At 44.0% G+C, this 18,982-nt stretch overlaps 1 protein-coding gene across 7 annotated transcripts in view; it reads right to left on the bottom strand.

Annotated features, from left to right (window-relative positions):
- RAB11FIP2 (RAB11 family interacting protein 2) overlaps positions 1 to 18,982 on the bottom strand; it is a 42,738-nt gene that overhangs the window by 10,464 nt on the left and 13,292 nt on the right. Inside the window, exon 4 of one of the 7 annotated variants that reach the window (XR_016221526.1) lies at positions 397 to 18,459. The exons of the other annotated variants lie outside the window; for them this stretch is intronic. The gene's annotated coding sequence lies outside the window, so the exon portion shown is untranslated. The remainder of the gene's footprint in view (positions 1 to 396; positions 18,460 to 18,982) is intronic. 7 annotated transcript variants of the gene reach the window in all.

The following is an 18,982-nucleotide window of genomic DNA, read 5'->3' as shown; positions in this document are numbered from 1 at the left end:
TTAAAGCACCTAAAATTTTAAACTATGAAAAGAAAAAACCTGACGCTCCCATTAGAACTGTACCTCTATGTCATTTCTAAAATCTTTAAACATAAATATATTACCCAGCAATGCAGTTTACAAAACTACTTCTGATAACGTATTACTCATTTTATACACCCACAACTCACCGTAAACCTTCTGATAAAAAAACAACGGGAGAATTAATAAACTTGGGTTGGAAAAATCACAGAAGAAATGAGTTAAATCAACCTTTAAAATGCTACAAGTACAAGAAAAAATAATTTTCAAATATTGACCTATCAATGAAAATTATTTCAGAGTTGTAGGAACCATTTACATCACTAATGTGATTTCTAAGTAGCTAGTCTTCAAAATTTAAATACCAAAACAGACCAAAGCAAGATTTCTCCCATGCAGAGAATAAAACACATCACAGCTGAATGCTGTAACCATTTTCTTCTTTGAAACATGTCCATTAGGAAGGCGACTGCAACCCCAAAGAAGCTGAACTTCAAAGCCATCTGATGAGTCAATATTTCATCAGTGTTGCCCAAGTTTAATTTTTACCCAGCACTTAAGATACCAGCCTTAGAGCCAGCCGCTACTCAGCATTACTGTGCTAGCAGCCTTTCTTTCCCACACTCACAGGGAGACGTTGGTGCACAACAGATTTGTTTTTCGCTATCTGCACATCCTTTTAAGAAACCCATTGTTAAAACTTATCATTGTGTGACAAAAAGTCTGGCCACTGGATAACTCCTGGAAAACATTTACAGCGCAGGAATGACAGGCACGTGTATCTAACCACCTCCGGCGCATTTCCCACGGAGCCAAGGCTTCGTCCGCTGTGCCTGAGACCTGCAGTACCAGCTCCCAGAACTGGCGCTGACCTGCTCTAGGTGGAGCTCCTGTGGAGAGACTCTGTATTCTACTAGAGCTGGGAGACACAGAAGAGGCAAGCATGCTTCAAACACCTACATTCATCACTTACACACTCTGTGCCTGACACGTCTTCTGCTATTTTGCATGGCCCTGGACCAGCGGAGCGTCAAGAGCCTGGCGAGGGCACCTTAAAAGAAAACGATGACAAAGGCGGACTCCAGGCTTTTGTAGAGTCCACCTCGGCCCGACAGCTGCTAACACATGTGGTTCCCATCCCCTGCAAGACAGGCAACATCAGGGTCCAGGGGGACTAGCCTCTCCCTGCCCCATTATCTCAGTGTGTTCTCTAATGGGTCAAGAAACACAATCTGCTGCATTTCACTCCACTGATGGCCATGCCCTCAAGGACAAAATGATTTACATTTGGGCCTGACAGTCTCCGAGGTGCTGGTGAGAAGGGGTGAAGGACCCTGAGCTGAGCAGTGACTGCAAATCCTCGCTCTGCGGTGCTTGCTGCGAGACCTTGCGCAAGTGAACTCCGATGGTGTCTCGGTCCCTCATCTATAAAACGAGGGTGCCGACAGTGTCTCCCACCTAAGACTACTGCGAAGATTAACCGAGTTCACAGCATGCAAAACACAACCCAGGAACTAGAGAGAGAACACGTTCCTAAATTTATTTCATACATTATGTGCACAGCACTTGAGCTGCGTCACACACTGTTCTCAGGCCTTCACCAAACATAACTCAATCTTCATGACCCTTAAGGGGTCCTATGGTCCCAGACCTTTGCATCTTCACTTTAAAAACAAGGAAATGAGTCCCAGACAGGTTAGCTGACTAGCAGGCGGTCACAGGGCCGGTGACTGGTGAGCTGTCCAGCTGGGACACACGGCCCCAGCCCCCTCCCCTGTGTAGAGGCCCCCTTCCTGAGCAGGGCTGCACTGTGAAGCCCTGAATCTCAGCCAAGTCAGCATCGCTGCAGTCAGTCAGTCCAAGGCCTCACCCACGGGAACAGCAGGACTAACTACACGAGGGACAGGTGTGGCAGGCGGAGGAGGGGGTTCTAGATGGCTGCCGGCGCCATGGGACATCAAAGACACTGGAACACCAGGCAGGGAGGGGCGGGTGGCGGAGGCCTGGAGGGGTTCTGCAAGGGCTGTAGATCCAAACCACTGAGCAATGGGCAGTGTTTTTGCCAATGTCCCCTTCTCTCAAAAACCGTAAGTAAATGTGTCATGTTTGGTGGCATAACCCATCCCATTGCATCCTTGAGCATGTTTGATGTTATGACTGTATACATTTCAGTACGTCTCAGGAAGAAACTGAACTAAGACACAGAAATACTGGTACATTTACTGTCAAGGGTTGTCAAGCAACAGGCATTTAAGATAAGGATTTTAACCAAAAAAAAAAAATCACAACACTAACAATATGGAACTAGAATGAAACTCAGTGACCACCTGACAACCGCTGAGAATGGTTCAGGAAGACAACATTCACAAGGTCACAACTCTAAGGGGGAACAAAGGTGCCCGTGGTGCCTGAGTGACCTGGGACCGCTGCAGCCCACCACGGGGCAGAGCACAGTGAGCGCGCTCCGGGGCAGGCCATTGTCTGCAATCTCCAGCCAGAAGCCCTCTCTTGGGGTCTGCTTTCTATTCACACACTGACGTGTCAAACACAGGACAAACTCGGTCATTCACGGCTGCCTTTTCTGATCCGTCCTTTAGGGGGAAAAAAGAGCAAGCTGAACTGGGTTGAATTAGCCTGGCGCAAAATAAAATGTCTCTATTTATTGACGTGTGGCACCCATTTGTGATATCTTTCTCTTTGGGCTGCCATCCTGTGTCAGACAAGATACTGAGTAACACAATCTGACTGCTCAACTGAGCTGTCGACAGGTTAAGGAAAATGGTGTTTTTAATCAGGTGTAAGATACACTCAGACATGCTCACACTAAAAAAGATGTCTATATAAATTGAAATTCCAGAATTTAAAAAAAATTAATTTTAGAAATGAGGAGTCAAAGAGTTTAGAGGGAATTTAAACGTAACTTTTAAACTAACAAACATATTTTAAATTGCTATTTAAAAAAGATTTCAAACTGAAAAAATGCTTTGCCCTTAACAGCCTTAACATTAACTTTTTAAGCAGAAGCTCAAATATTTTTACTTTATGGTATTTTCAAATTCTAAAAAATTTTCCAAGTAAACTCTAATTCTAAAATCTGAAATAGTTTCTAAGTATTTCCAGGAATTATTGGTGTCTCTTCTATAATATCACTCTTTAATTTGACTCAAAGTTGGAATAAATAACGCGTGAAGAAACAGGAAATAAACGGAAGAGAACCTGAAACTGTCCACCTATCTTGCTGAGGACTGGCCTCCTGTATGCTTGCCTCGGCCAGAGAAAAACCCAATCCCTACACAGTGACGAAGCTGGTCACTACTGTTTTCTTCATCCTTTCCCTTCTCTTTTTAAAACACACATACGTTCTTTTGGAGCAAGAAAACCTAAAAAGAGAAAGACTACTCACAGTGAAAAAAATATGAAGGGTTTATAAAGATGGGAAGACCCATTCTAATACAACGATGTATTAGAACTGGCTCCCAGCACGACTGAAAGACAATGCACGCTGTGTGCAACTCTTGGAGGATTTGAAACCTTTCAATGAGAATTCATGGAGCAACACACACAACTCTCATCTCCTTCCAAAACCCATTACTACCGAAACCATAAAGCAAGTCCATTTTGGCCTACAACCTGACCTATTTTATATTTAATAAGTGAATTCAAATGATCTGCCAAAGCCAGGCAGCGTGCCACCTAGTGGGGAGGGGGAGGAGCAGGAAAGGGAGGGGAGGTGGGAGTCAGGTGCCCAAACACCAGCAGGTTTCTTGTTGTGCTAGAAAAGGGTGTGACTACCTACCACAGGAGAACACCCAGCAGTGGTTATTTTCCAAGGAGAACATCTATTTGTCTACCTGTGTAACTGAGAGTGGGCTCCAGAGACCTCCACTTCCCTGAGGTGACAGAGGCAGCTGGGAGGGGTGTATGCTAAGAACTGCAACACCTGGCCAGCGCGTGGCTCACTAGGCTAATCCTCTGCCTGCGGTGCCGGCACCCCGGGTTCTAGTCCTGGTCGGGGCGCCGGATTCTGTCCCGGTTGCTCCTCTTCCAGGCCAGCTCTCTGCTGTGGCCCGGGAGTGCAGTGGAGGATGGCCCAAGTGCTTGGGCCCTGCACCCCATGGGAGACCAGGAGGAAGCACCTTGCTCCTGGTTTTGGATCAGCACAGTGCGCCAGCCGTAGAGGCCATTTGGGGGGTGACCCAATGGAGGGAAGACCTTTCTCTCTGTCTCTCTCTCTCTCTCTAACTCTGCCTGTCAAAACAAACAAACAAACAAACAAAAAAACACAACTGCAATACCTTTCAAGAATCTGAAAAAAGGACGCCCATTTCTGGTTCGTGGCAGAGCACTTCCGCTGGTCCTCACGACAACTGGTATTTTCTGGACTTTACCTGTGGCACCAGAGACCTGAGGGCTTCACACACTCACCTCACCCTAATCCTAGTAACTGTCCTAGGAAGCGCCTGTCGGAATCAGCTCCATTTACAGACGAGGAAATGAGCAGAGATGTTGGGCAGCTTACCCAAAGCAACACTCATTAAACAGCAGAGTCAGGAGGCAAAGAGAGGCAACCAAACTCCACAGTCTACGTAGGGCTCCTCCACAGAGGTGCCCACGGTGGGCTCAGAGGCAGCAGCTTTCACGAAGTCCCATGCAACTTCCCGAGGCTTCTTCCATCCAAAAATGACTCAGAAAGACTTCAAGACCGGCAGTCTTAATTAAGGAGACAGAACAATGGCTAGGAAGCAACAGGACTGGAGTAACTGCGCCCTTCCCCACCTGCCCCTCGGCAGGCTCACGTCTGCAGAGTGAACCACCTGGGCTCCCTTGCCCACTGGTGCCACCGGGAGGCCTCAGCAAGACCGGAGCAGCCAGAGGGCAGCCGGGGGCGTCTGCAACGCGGTCCCCAGTCCCCAGGCTGCCTGCTCAGGGCCTCCCTGCTGGGCTGCCCTGCGCTGCACGAGCCCCTCCTGATGCCCCTCCCTGGGCCGCCCCCTCACTCCCCCGCCTCCTCCATTCAGCTGTTCTGGACATGTCACTTGCCTCCTGCTGGAACTCGCTCAGCTGACACAAGAACACACAGAGAGCACCAGCAACTACTCACTTAAAATGTAAACGCTTAATGACAATGTCTGTTCTATTTCTGTTATTAGACAGAAAAAAGCACCAAAGAAAACAAGGCATCACAACCGCCGACACGGCGCCCACGTTCCCTTCCCTTCCAGTTCTGGCTGATGTTCCGGAACTACCGACTTCTAACATTACTTTTTCTTCTTCTTCAGTCTTCTACTTTGTAAATGACAACACACTGCTAGCTAAGAGGAAACTCCTGGCCTTCCTATAACAACACTTTTCTCATCTGGAGGGCTGGACAACTTGATGTTTAAAATTATTGTCAATTTAGGATTTTATTTTTAAAGCCTTACTGCACCTGCATTTTTGAAATGGCATTACTTATTGTGTCTTGCATTTGAGTAATGCCACCTTGTATTTACATACTGCCTTACAATTTTTACACGTTTTACACAGAGTTTCTCTGAACAGGGTTCCAAAGGAATAGTAATCAATAAGGTAGGGTACAGTTACAATCAAAATCCCACCCTGATTCTTCCAGTCCCTCACTCCCACAGCACCCTGCTGTACAGAGCCCACTGTCATCGCAGCTGTCACTGAACCCACCTGTATTTACTCACATCTTCACCAAAGCATACTAACAGTCCATTCATAACCCCTTGGATATTCTACCACTTTCATTCTCCCAATCTCTAAACCCTCCCAAGCAACCCTGGCCAACTCTGTGACTTTTACTCACTCGCCTCCTATAAGCTCAAACACATCTCCCACCACCAACACTCATGGCGTCTTCGATGAAAATCACTAACAAGTGATCTTGGCTAAGGCAACAGCCCGTCTCCTTAACCTCTCAGCTCCCTCTGGTAACCAACGACTTTTCCTTCCTGGACTCTCTTCCATGATGTCTGGTGGCAGAGGTTTGCGCCTAAGTCTCTAACTACTTCTTTTCCTTGTCATCTTCCTCTTTTCAACCCTAGGTGAGAAACACTGGATATTTCTTAAGGTTGTTTTCAGACCTTTTTCTTTTGTCTCTTTTTAAAGATTTATTTATTATTCAAAGGCAGCATTACAGAGAGAGGGAGAGGCATAGGTCTTCCACCCCCTAGTTTGCTCCTCAAATGGCTCCGACAGCTGAGGCTGGGCCAGGAAGAAGCCAGGAGCCTGGAACTCATCTGGGTCTCCCATGTGGGTGGCAGGAGCCTAAGCACTTGGGCCATCTACTACTTCCCCAGGCACATCAGCAGGGAACTGGATAGGAAGTGGCACAGCCAAGACTTTCACCCTCAAACCAGCGTTCATAAGGGATGCTGGCGTTGCAGGTGGCAGCTTAACCTGCTGTGACACAATGCTGGCCCCTAGACCTTTTTCTACTTTACCTTATTTCATATTCTCCCATAATCACCACTAGACAGATGGATGACTAACACCGTTCAATCAGAATCTCTTTATCCAATATTATGTTTATAAATGTCTGGTGAAAAGACATTGAAAATCTTACCTGTGCCTCAAAATTAAGATCCCAAAGCAGCCCCCATCTGGTCTTGCAGGTCAGCTCAGTCTGGTTCTCCTCCCAGCACACTGTCTCCCGGGTACACCAGGTGAAGCCTCAGACAGCCTGCACTCCAGCTTGCAGCGTGAGGGCTCAGAAACACGGGGCCAGGTCAGGATGCAGACCTTGGAACCCTTGGAACTCCCTCACTACTCATTTGCAACACTACCATTCTGATCACAGATTTGCCCCTCCCCACCTACCCACTGCCTCAGCCCCTGGAGGCTCTGCCCACGCCGGCCAGCACCTGGCTGGATATGGCGCCCTCAAGCTCATGTCCAGCCTCAGTTAAATGTCAAAACAATTCTGGCCTCTAACTTCCCCTGAAAAATGATGAAATTTGTTAGTCCGGCTTTTAAAGCCCATTAGATTTTACCCAATTTCTCTTTCCAGTCTCACTGCCCAGCACCTAGTACTCAACTTACTTAACTGCCCTAATTTCATATACATTTTTATTAATTTAAGAAATACAAACACCACTATCTATTTCAAAGAATGAGGATTAAGAGGGGATTGACACTGTGGCAAAACATGTCCTACAAGCAGGACCTCAGTGGGTGAGACCCCAGTGGAAAGAAGTGGTCACCAAAGAAAGATGTGCTTTTCTCTGAGAGGAGGAGAGAACTTCCACTTTGCTTATGGTCTTGTCTAACTACTGACAAAGTTTGTGGATTCAAAAGACTTCCATAGCCTAGGCATGTCAAGAGCCTTGGGTGACCACTGATGTCACAGTGCTGATTGTTAAATTAACGACAGGAGTCACTGTGCACTAACTTCCCATGCAGGACCTCTGTCCTCAAAGAGTTGTATTATGAGAGTTAACAGTAAAACTTGTTTTCAAAGATCTATTCCATTTTAGCATACGAAGTAGAGGATATTCTTAAGTCTCCTAAGTTTTAGTTATGCCTAAGTGTCCGACTCCATTGCTTGCTTTCTTAGATGCTTCCTTAGTTTATGACAGAAATTGTTCTCAAGGACTTACTTTCTTTTAATGTATTAAGTGGAGGATATTCTTATGTCTCATAAGTTACAGTTTTGTCTAAGTGCTCACAAAAGATGTATCATTCTTGGGTGCTTTAATCTTTAAAGTTAATTAAGTTTCTCAATAAAAAAAAAAGGAGATGAAATTAACTTCAAGATGCAATGACTTTGAACAGCCCTTGTCTTGACTGTTGAGGAAGAGTTTTTTGGTTTTGTTTTTAGTGCAAATGGTTGAATTCTTTACTTAGTATAGAGTTGGTCTTCTGTGTATAAAGTTAACTGAAAATGGATCTTAGTGGAGAATGGGACTGGGAATGGGCGAGGGAAGAGGGGTGGTGGCAGGGCAGATATGGTGGAAAGAATCACTATATTCCTAAAGCTGAACTTGTGAATGCACGAAGTTTGTATTCTTTAATTAGAGGTTTCGTTGGGGTCGGGGGAAGAGTGGATTGAAAGAAATGAGTATGAGAATGTCCTGTATGACAAAATGCCTTTTCTGTATGTGTCTTAACTGGTAGGGTTCCCATCTCCTTTTACTGGAAGCCACTAGAGGAAGGAACTAGTATCTCATTAATCTTTTCAGTCATAACCTCTGGCACAGTGATGCTCAACAATCAAATGCTGAATAACTTCACAGCCAGAGCTTACTAAAACCTGGCTACTAGCTGACTGAGTGAATCGATGAAAGGCCAATACAAGTTCTGCCAACAAAGTATCAGTCCCCCAAGGGCAGAAGAAACCCTGTTCCTGATTAACAATGACCACTCATCTCAAGACCTGAGAGCACAGCAATGGGATGTTTCTTTCAGTTCTATTTAAGACAGGAGGAAGTACTTCAATATTTCTATCTGCCAGTAAGAAATGAGGAAAGGTTCCAAAGCAATTCAATTAGCCAGTTTATCCAGTTTACCAACCAGGTCTACCAGACCAGGTATTTGACTACAATAAAGATCACTTTGAGATTTTTCTGATAAATCTTAAACAGAACTGTTTCCACACGTCTTCTTCCCTTAGACTATGGAAGAAGAATTACATGTTAGATTGCATGTTAATAAAGATTTTTTTAAATGTCCTTTAATACTCCTCTTCCCAAAGCTCTAAAGAAATGGCGTGCCTAAAGAGAGCTTTCACTAGTTAATACAATCTTCAGAAATTTCCACTGTGCTTATTACACATGAAAATACAGCTTAAAAGGCAAAGTGAAACTTGGTATTTTTTCATTCTTTTTAGAAAAAAGCAAAGACCAGGTAATGAGAATATAGATTAAATACTATGTTCTCTGGGGACTGGGCATGCACACTAAACCCTTGGATGACAAAACAGAACCCAATACATAAACATCCATGGGGATTAACAGTAATTTACTCATTAATATTCCCACAGGGTACCTTTTATGAGATCTCAGAGGCAAAACAATTAAAAACTGTGGTCAGTGACATCAAGCATCATGGACAGCACTTTTCTATAATGAACAATGACTATGTCGTTGGAGAAGCCCTAAAACCTGAGGATTTAAAAACATCTATGAAATTAAGGCATGTTTCATCAATAATATAATATTTAAATCCAGTTTAACTTGCTACTTTTTCCTGGTAAGGAAAAGAAATAATTAGTTCAAAGACTGTGCAAACTACTCACCAGACCCAAACATAAGCCCCATGGCTTCCGAAAGTCATCTTTTAAAATTAAGCTTCTCAAACTTTTCTCTTTAGTAAGCCTAACACATGAGAAGTATAAATTCAGCAACAAGCATAAAATTTCTTTGACATCTGAAGCTTTACTTGAAAATGCAAGTGAATTTTCCCATTTTATTCTGTAATATAATCATGTGTCCCTCAACACGGAATCTTTTCTCCCAACATCTTTGGGAAAATTCTCTGTGTCTATCAGGCTCTGGGCAGACCCTGCCACCACACGCCACATCACCACCAGTCGTCCTCTGCCTCTAGGCCTGTGTGGGTGCATGACCACGCCCAGTTTGTTTGGGGTCAAGCAGAACTGAATGTGGGAAGCAGTGATGAGGATACGGGGCCCTCTGGCAAGGTCAGACCCACCATGGGCTCAGTCTGTCTTTGTGATCAAGGACAACCCTGCAGCCTCGTTCAGTCTACTCCTAGGAGAGGGTCTGCAGACAGCCTGGCCAGAGGTCACCCTTCCACCAATACGGGGATGAGGCTCCCCTGGTGTCTCTGGAGCAGGTAAAGACAACCAGGGGACTCATAACGTCCTTGGCCAAGAGCACCCCAGGCTGACTGTCCCTGTCTGGGACAAAGTCATGTCCATGGAAGGGAAGCCAGGTGCTGTCCCCAGGGAGGCCTCACACGCTCAAGGACAATCTGTAATCAGGCCCAATCAGGCCTGCTTTAGCAGGACTACGGAACTACAAAATGTTTGCTGGAAAATGACATAATGCTTGTATAAAACTTCCTCAGAGATGAATAGAGATTATCAGAAATACATTATACTACCTCTCATTCAGCTATTTATGAATGTTTCTTCATGATGGGAAAAATATTCAAAACCAGTTAAAACATAAGCATCCACTTATTTAGAAAATGTACCTGTTCGGCGCCGCGGCTCACTAGGCTAATCCTCCGCCTTGTGGCGCCGGCACACCGGGTTCTAGTCCCGGTCGGGGCGCCGGATTCTGTCCCGGTTGCCCCTCTTCCAGGCCAGCCCTCTGCTGTGGCCAGGGAGTGCAGTGGAGGATGGCCCAAGTGCTTGGGCCCTGCACCCCATGGGAGACCAGGAGAAGTACCTGGTTCCTGCCTTCGGATCAGCGCAGTGCGCTGGCCGCAGTGCGCCAGCAGCGGCGGCCATTGGAGGGTGAACCAATGGCAAAGGAAGACCTTTCTCTCTCTCTCTCTCTCTCACTGTCCACTCTGCCTGTCAAAAAATAAATAAATAAATAAAAATAAAAAAAAAAAGAAAATGTACCTTTAATATTGGGAAATTCCTGACGCCGTAATCATTTCTCCAGTGTCCTGTCCCTATATATTACATAACAGATTATTTTTCACTGAAGAAAGTTTTTGTCTGAATCTAAAATTGCACTTAGAAACACGGTCTGTCTCACTCACATAGTTCTCGGAGTCTGCACGTGCATCATCCCAGGCAGGCTAGCACCCGGCTACTGCCACTGTTCTGAGTTTCCTAAAAAGAGTGTCTCATTACAGCACCCACGTGCTGAAAACTCTCCATAGCTTCTACAGAATGTGATGGGAGTTCTTCACTGTTAAGTTCCCACCGCTAAGGTTTCATCTCCACTACCAATTCAAACTTGCAGGAGTCCCAGTGTGCTGGGGACATGAGAGCCACAGAACAGAACGCTCACTCTGACTTCTCCGCCATGTCTCGTTTTAACCTCCCTTCACAAACGCCCTCTCCTCTCTCTGCACAGAGGGAGACTCTTGATCTGACCTTTTCCGCAACGCCTACACTTCCTAACTTGCTACATCTCAGCTCCCATCTTTTTTTATCTCCACCTGCACTTTGCATATCATCCATTAGGACAATCACACACCCTGCATCTCTCTGCTGTGACCTGAAGATGAGGCTACGCCTTACACATCCCTTCTATCACAGCATCAACAGAACTCTCCTACGAGAAAGGAGGGCAACACATAACCGAGCAAGGGCAGAAGTCTCCATTCCTTTTTAATTCTGAGAACAAACATCTTCCACTTTAGCAAGTCACCCTAAAACATACCAGCTGGTAAAGTCTAAAGATAACTGGCACAAGATGACCTGCCTTCCCACCTCTTGCACATGCAACATGTATGAAGTCCAATAAAAGAAGCTGATGGCCCAAGAGTATTTATCACCAAATTCTGGTTATGCATTTTCTTCTGTTAAGTGAGGAATATTTTGTACAACCAGAATGACAGGACATTAAAAACACAACTAACAGTATTTGGTTCATATTACAGAATCTAAAGCCCAGAAACTACTCAAGTAGAAACTTACACTCTTGGTTACAAAAACAGAGAAAAGAGGGCATCTTCAATTGACAAAAAATGAAGAGCCCATCTCCAAACTGTTAGAACATACACAAGCGCTCCTGTGAATTCCCCTTAGGGACCCTGTTCCCAAAGGGAACTCCGAAACGTTCTGGGGCGGTTTCAGCGGGCAGGATTTATCCTTAAACTGCCTTCTGTAACAGCTCCATCTGAGCTTGCCGTCTGAGTTTGGAAGCGCCATTGTGCTTCACTGGGAGGCAGAGCTCAGCTATCTGCCGTGCACTGTCCTTGCTAGTGCTTGCAGCAATTTCTGAACAAGACTTTACTAGCAATATTGTGACAGTTTTGCCTTGTAAAGTAATACACTCTCTACTTAATGCAGGAAATACTTCCATTTAATTTCAGTGTGATTAATTTATTCAAGCTTACTACTGGATATATGTTTAGAAAGACACTAGAAAATACTATTTATTGTTTCTTGCCAAATGTGTATCTTTTATTAACTGGTAAAAAAACATGAGTTCCTAAATTCTTTCATTTAAGATGATTTAACTTGAGAATATAGTATTTGGACTAAGTCCCACTTTTCTCCCAACATCTTTGGGATGTTTAAAGCAAAGGTTAAGTATTCAGTAGCCACCGTGTGATAAGATCAGAGCCGGAGCTACCACTGCCGGTGTGCCGGGCTACACTCGCCCTCTGTGTGCAGGGTGCTATTTCACCAGTCCACACCAGGGCTGTTAGCCCCACTTTACAGCTGGGAAAAAAAGCAGCTTTAAAAGGTTAACAAGTAAGGTCACACAGCTATTCACCAGAGACTCACACCCAGTCTTGCCTGACCCCTAAGTCAAAACTTAACACCTATCCTAAACTCCCTTCAAAATATTCTTGTATTAGTGTATTTGTATTTTCATGTTGTTTTAAAATCCTTTATTGGAAGAAGGGAAACAAATGCATCTTCCAAATTAAAAATTAAATTATGTTCAGTATGATTTTTTCTTTTTTTTTTTTTTATTTGACAGGTAGAGTTACAGACAATGAGAGAGAGACAGAGAAAGGTCTTCCTTCTGTTGGTTCACCCCACAAATGGCCGCCACGGCCGGAACTATGCCGATCCGAAGCCAGGAGCCAGGTGCTTCTTCCTGGTTTCCCAGGCGGGTGCAGGAGCCCAAGTACTTGGGCCATCCTCCACTGCACTCCCGGGCCACAGCAGAGAGCTGGACTGGAAGAGGAGCAGCCAGGACTAGAACCCAGTGCCCATATGGGATGCAGGTGCCTCAGGCAGAGGATTAGCCAAGTGAGACACGGCGACGGCCCTAGTATGATTTTCAATTTTAATTATTCTGGACAATTTCTTTAAAGATGAAAAATCTATATGACATACATTGTATACCTCCACTGTAACAAAATGCATGATTAACTGGAACATCCACATTCCCACACCTGGCTCTGAAACCAGAGAGTTCATTACACTCCTGGTAGCCTAACGTAGCAAACACACTTCCTGAGCAGCCTGCCAGGCAGGGGACCGCAGAGAACACAGTTCCACACCTCCAACTATAAAATAAATGGTGGAATTACTAGGGCGTTAGTAAGGAGCTAATGATGTAATAGCATGTAGTCACCACCTATAAAACACTCCTTCAAAATCACATCCAACCATTCTGTAATGAGCTTCCTTGGAATTTACAAAAAGAGCTGTCTATCTACTCATTCTCCAACTTATAACAATCATGTTCAAAGGTCAAGGGCAAGCTCAAATGTCTCCTATTTAAAGAAGCATCTCCCAGCTTCCAGCAGACTTCTAGTACTTCTGTCCAGCCCAGTCCACTCTGCTGACTGCATGTCATTTCCTGAGAGGCCTCCCACAGCCGGTGAGGGCACAGCTTCAGTCCCCCAGGAATCCCGCTTTTAAACCAGCCCCCACCCAGCCCCGGAGGGCTTCACACTTAAGCCACCAAGAAAAACAGGCAACTTGAATTGTTTTACTCTATGGTGGCCAACCTCATTCAATTAATTGCTATTTAAGCAATATTAGCACTTTAATCAAAAAGATTTCTAAGCTCAGAATAAGTACACAAAATACATTAAAAGTTTATTTTAAGTACATTTAAGTATTTTAATATTTACTTTATATAATATTACACAGTGAGCTATTTGACAGAATAAATTGGAGAGTAATAATTCATCCTTAAGTTCAAGGAGACAAATGTCAAATGTCTGGACACTGTTGTTTATAGAGACCAGTTAGATGTGTAGAAGAAAAATTATTCCACAATCACATTAACTGTTTTCTTATATACCACCAACAGCTAATTAAAACACCCTGGACATAAGGTAACACTACTATTATAAATAAACACTTACAAAAACACTTCTTATATTTGAAAAGCAAAGCTTTATTGTTAAAAAAGTGACCATGGGTGATATGGCCATCACTGCCCATGTGGAAACGTCCTGGCACAGAAGCAGGAGGCCGACACAGCACACCAAGGCTGCAGCTAAGCACGTAAGATACAGAAGCTCCGCTCTTGCTGAGGAACTGACAAAGACGTCCAAAAGGGGCACGGCTTCAGATCCCCTGGCGAGTGGCCAGTGTGGCGGCGCAGCGGGTAAAGCTGCTGCCTGCAACACTGGCATCCCACGTGGACACCAGTTTGAATCCCGGCTGCTCCACTTCCAATCCAGCTCCTTCCTAACGGCTTTCGAAAGCAGGGGAGAATGGCCCAAGTGTGTGGGCCCCTGCACCCACATAGGAGACCAGGATGGAGTTCCTGGCTGCTGGCTCCAGCCTAGCCTACTTGTCACTGCAGTCATCTGGGGAGTAAACCAGCAGATGGAAAATCTATCTATTGTGCTAACTCTGCCTTTCAAATAAATAAACTAAATCTTGAAAAAAAAAAAAAACACACTGGAGAGAAATACGTGTAGACATTACAATGCTAAGGTGAAAGACTTTAAATGCATACAGTTACCAAAATTTACACTTTTGTGTTCAAAGAAGTTAGTGTTTTCAGCATTAAAAAACACACATTCAAGAACTGTTGCTGTTTTGATACTAACTTGCTAGCCTCAAACTATTCAAAACATATAACTCCTAATCTCTACAACAAAAATCTACAGTAAACAAGAGCAACTCACTTAAAAGAGCCAAAAAACTCAAACCTCTCTATTAAGACTAAAACCCTGCATTTGATTCAAAAGACTACAGATCTGACATTACACTAAATAGTTCTGAAAATCCTGTTTCATCAAATTTAAGACATCAAATGAAGACACATCAAGTAACCATTTCTTCTCTCGTCTTCTCCTGTACCCATTTCCTATTGTTGTCTCCACCACCACATCCAAAAAACAAGTAAATCCTGCCTATTTTAACTAAGAAGTATTTCTCAAAAACCCTCTCTACTTTTCCACCGTTAACTGCCAAATCACCTGTCAACTCCCAACTGAACAGTTAAAACAGCTTCTTAACTAGTCTCCCTGCCTCAAATTCGCCCCCTCCCCTATCTCCTGTCCCCAGCAGATAGTCCAAGCCAGCTCACAGCTGTCTAAGATACTAGTTTGATCATATCACAACTCAGTAATAGTCATCATTCCCTAATACCCACACTGTGCAGTCCTTAGCATAAAATTCAGACCTAATATTTACGAACATTTTTCCATGAGTCACAGTAGGATCTATGTCTTAATAATCTTATTTCCTTATATGCAGCAAATATTCAAAAATAATGACAATTAAAATATCAGTTCATTATTAGAGGTGAAAGAAAAAAAACACCCTGATGGACTGGAGTGGCCACCCTGAGACGGGAGGCCATGGAATGAATTAGGGAAATCGCAAGGGCCCTCTTTATATTCTTAACCTTTAGAGTAGAATATGTTTTTAATAAATATGTGTAGAACATGGGAGTTTTCTGAACCAAAACTCAAGATGCATACACCAGTGGTATCAAATTGACACAGGAAATAACCAGACCAAATATTTCCAACTGGGAATATCAACTCCAGCTTACAGGTAGCACAGGAGCGTGGCTGGAAGAACCTGTGCCTAATATGTAAAAACCAACCTGGCACCAAGGCGGGCTTCCTCCCTGGCTGAGATCCTGTTTTGCTGACAAAAGGAGCAAGGCTAATGTGGAACAGGCAAATTTTAGCCAACAGGCCACAAATTAAAAAAACACTAAACAATAAATGTTAAGGTAACTGAGAATCATATAATGTATGAATTTTCTATGCATTTTTCTCAAAATTTACATGATCATTAATGGCAATTAACAATGATTACTAACCTACATGTAAAAAGCATCCCTGCTTTTTGGTTTTAAAAAGAAATAATTCTCTTAAATTCTATTGTAAAAGTTAGACCAAAAAAACTTACATATTGATTTACAAAAAGTAGCGCACTGCGGTCACTGGATATCACCTTAATATTCTCCTATCAGAAGCCTCAAGAGGAGGTGCACACTCTATCTCACATTCGATCGTAACAACCTGTTCTCTTTAACTATCGGACTCGCTAAGTGCTATCCTGTGTCCAGTGCCTAAGAGCTCGTTAATTACCTAAACTCTATCTCCATAGGTCTTGTTAATTACCCGTCTCCTGTCTCAGAGGACCTTGTTAATAACTTGTACAGTCTCTCTAAAGAGGTCCTAACAACACATTAAAATTAAAGATGCTTTTCTTTTAGCACCTGTCAAGTGCTGTAAATTGAGAAATTTTCACATCAGTTTATTAGCCTACAGTAGTTTTGGTGGATTTTTTTTTTTGGCTTGTTTTCTTCTCTCTAACAGAATCTCTCTGTATTTCAAATCTCTCAGTTCAAAAAATAGTAATAATTACTTAGCAAAGTGTGTCTTTTCTGTTACAGACTTTTTTTGGTTTTCAATTTTGAAGTCTGTAAGTATCAACCTTGTACGAGTGAGTCCGAGGAAGGATGGAATGGTTGGTATCCGCAAATTAACCCATCGGGAGACACACCAATTAATGAAAGCCAAGTAATGAGTATTAGGATGACAAAGGGTGAAAAAGTTTCAAGTAGTATCTGGGGAGTCCAACGTCGAAGTCCTAGTTAGTGTTAAGGGAACTCATCACATTGCATATTTCATGTTCCTAGTCACTGTTTCACTGGAGACATTCTGTAAATCCCTAGACACTAATGGATTAATGGCTGTAAAAATTATCTGAAAAGTTTTTGTTTTCTATCTCATAAATGAGGCTACATTTTCAGCTATGTGAAACATTTATGGCCTACCAAGAATAATGACAAATTATCTTTAATATTAGATAGACACGAACAAAAAGGAAACACTACTATTAAAATAAATCTCTTGTATGTTAAAGACTGAGCTTTAAACTCATTAAGAAAAGCAATAAGCCATAGAGCACACTATAATAATGAAGGTTTAAAAACTACGACTAGGAGCTCTATTTTAGGATCATTGGTTTACTACACCTTTTAAAATCCACTTGTAAGCCTCCAGAAAATAGCCCATCATTTTTATGGATGTTACACACTCCTAATAATGGTTACATGCTTACAGGCCTGTGACTTTTAATTTGTTAAAATCAGAAACACTCTTGGTAATCAACTTTTTGTGCCTCCTAAGAAAGGTGTGACACAGCCAAAGATAGGAAGGACCTGGGTAAGGGAGGGAAAAAGGAGAGGAAGGAGGTCAACCCAATGTCACAAGTAAAACGCACACTATCACCAAAACTACAAAATATCAGTACAAACATGAAGTCCTGGTCCCAGATACTGTTTCTGTACTGCTCTAAAATGTAACTTCCTTGGTGTGAGTTCATTTGCTCAGAAGGAAACAAGCTCTTCCACAACAAATACCGCAACCAGAAGTGCGTGCTCCTATAGTTAGAATCAACCCGTTCCAACCACAGTTACGCAGAAAGTACTAGAAGAGCAAGCCCATCCTGTCACAAATAGAAGGCCGTTTCCCAAACAGTTCAATGGTCAAATAGCTCCCCAAGGTCATGCTCTCTACAATCAGCTGCTCCTCCCACATCAAACATTACTCTGTACAGACTAGACCCACACCGAGTTCTAAAATCTCAGGTGACCACTGATACAAGGGTTCTCTCATGTTAACGGATTCCACGCACCACGTGGAGTCCTCAGTCCTGAATGTTTCTGCAGAGCCTACACCTCTTTAGAAGCACACACATCAGTGCAAACAGCTCCCTGCTGAAGCATCACAGCCACTCCTGAAGCTCACAATCGCCCGAGTCCTGAGAAACAGTTCACCCCCAGACCCGCAAACGTGTGCTTGTCAGACACTTCTGACTCCCAGTGCCCACTACAGTGGAGATGTGAGCTTGCTGCCCATCCGGTCAAATCTCCCACTCCTCTTCGTACCTGTTTTAGCCAAGCTGATCTCCTTACTGTGCCCTGACCTTGAGTCCCACATACAAAGCTAATATGGCAACGCTGGCTGCTCAAGTGTGAGACAACCAGCACAACTCCCGAAGCCTCGTCAGCAGGAAGCACCTGCCAGCTGCTCACAGACCAAGTGAGAGTTAAACCTGGCTGACTGTCAGTGGAAAGCTTTTTAAATCTTAATTTTCATTTCAGTGTCCACTAAGGATGTTTTATTCTTTTAAAGATTTTTATTTATTTATTTGAAAGGTTGAGTTACAGAGAGGGAGAAGGAGAGACAGAGAAAAAGGTCTTCCATCCACTGGTTCACTCCCCAAACAGCCGCAACAGCCAGAGCTGGACCAATTCGAAACCAGGAGCCAGAAGTTTCTTCCAGGTCTCCCACGCAGATTCAGGGACCCAAGCACTTGGGCCACCTTCTACTGTTTTCCCAGGCCATAGCAGAGAGCTGGATCAGAAAAGGAGCAGCCGGGACACGAACCAGCACCTACATGGGATGCAGGCAGAAGCTTAGCCTACTACGCCACAGCGCCAGCACCCACTCACTAAAGATTCTAACTCAGTTTGAAGTGAGGCCCACCAAAACTGTAGTTTAACCCCGTCCTCGGGCATCCTCGACAGTCAGCCCTGAGGCCAGCACACTTTAGGTGCTGGGAGGAAGATTGCACAGCTGCTAAGAGGCGTAAATGCACAGAGACACTCAGACCTTGCTGGGATGTCTTGTCATGGGGAGGACGTCTTCTACACCAGCAGAAATCCAAAGGAGGGAAACACAGGTTCTTAGAAAGGGCAAGGCCAAACAGGCTTCTGACACTCAGAGAAACTGAAGGGTGCGTCTCACCATGGAGCCAGGAGTAGAGATGGCACAGCTGACAACCTCAGGGTAGGGGGCAGCAACGAAACACACGCACCCGGGGTGGATGGGTGAGGAGCTAGAAACAAAGTTGGATCAATGAAAAAAATCTAAACTACAATAAGCCTAAAAAGCTAGAGAAGAGTTTGGATCTGGT

Source organism: Oryctolagus cuniculus, chromosome 15 (genome assembly GCF_051225735.1).
Source record: "Oryctolagus cuniculus isolate XC-2025 breed Fujian yellow rabbit chromosome 15, ASM5122573v1, whole genome shotgun sequence".
NCBI lineage: Eukaryota > Metazoa > Chordata > Mammalia > Lagomorpha > Leporidae > Oryctolagus > Oryctolagus cuniculus.
This window is presented reverse-complemented; position numbering and strand designations above follow the sequence as displayed.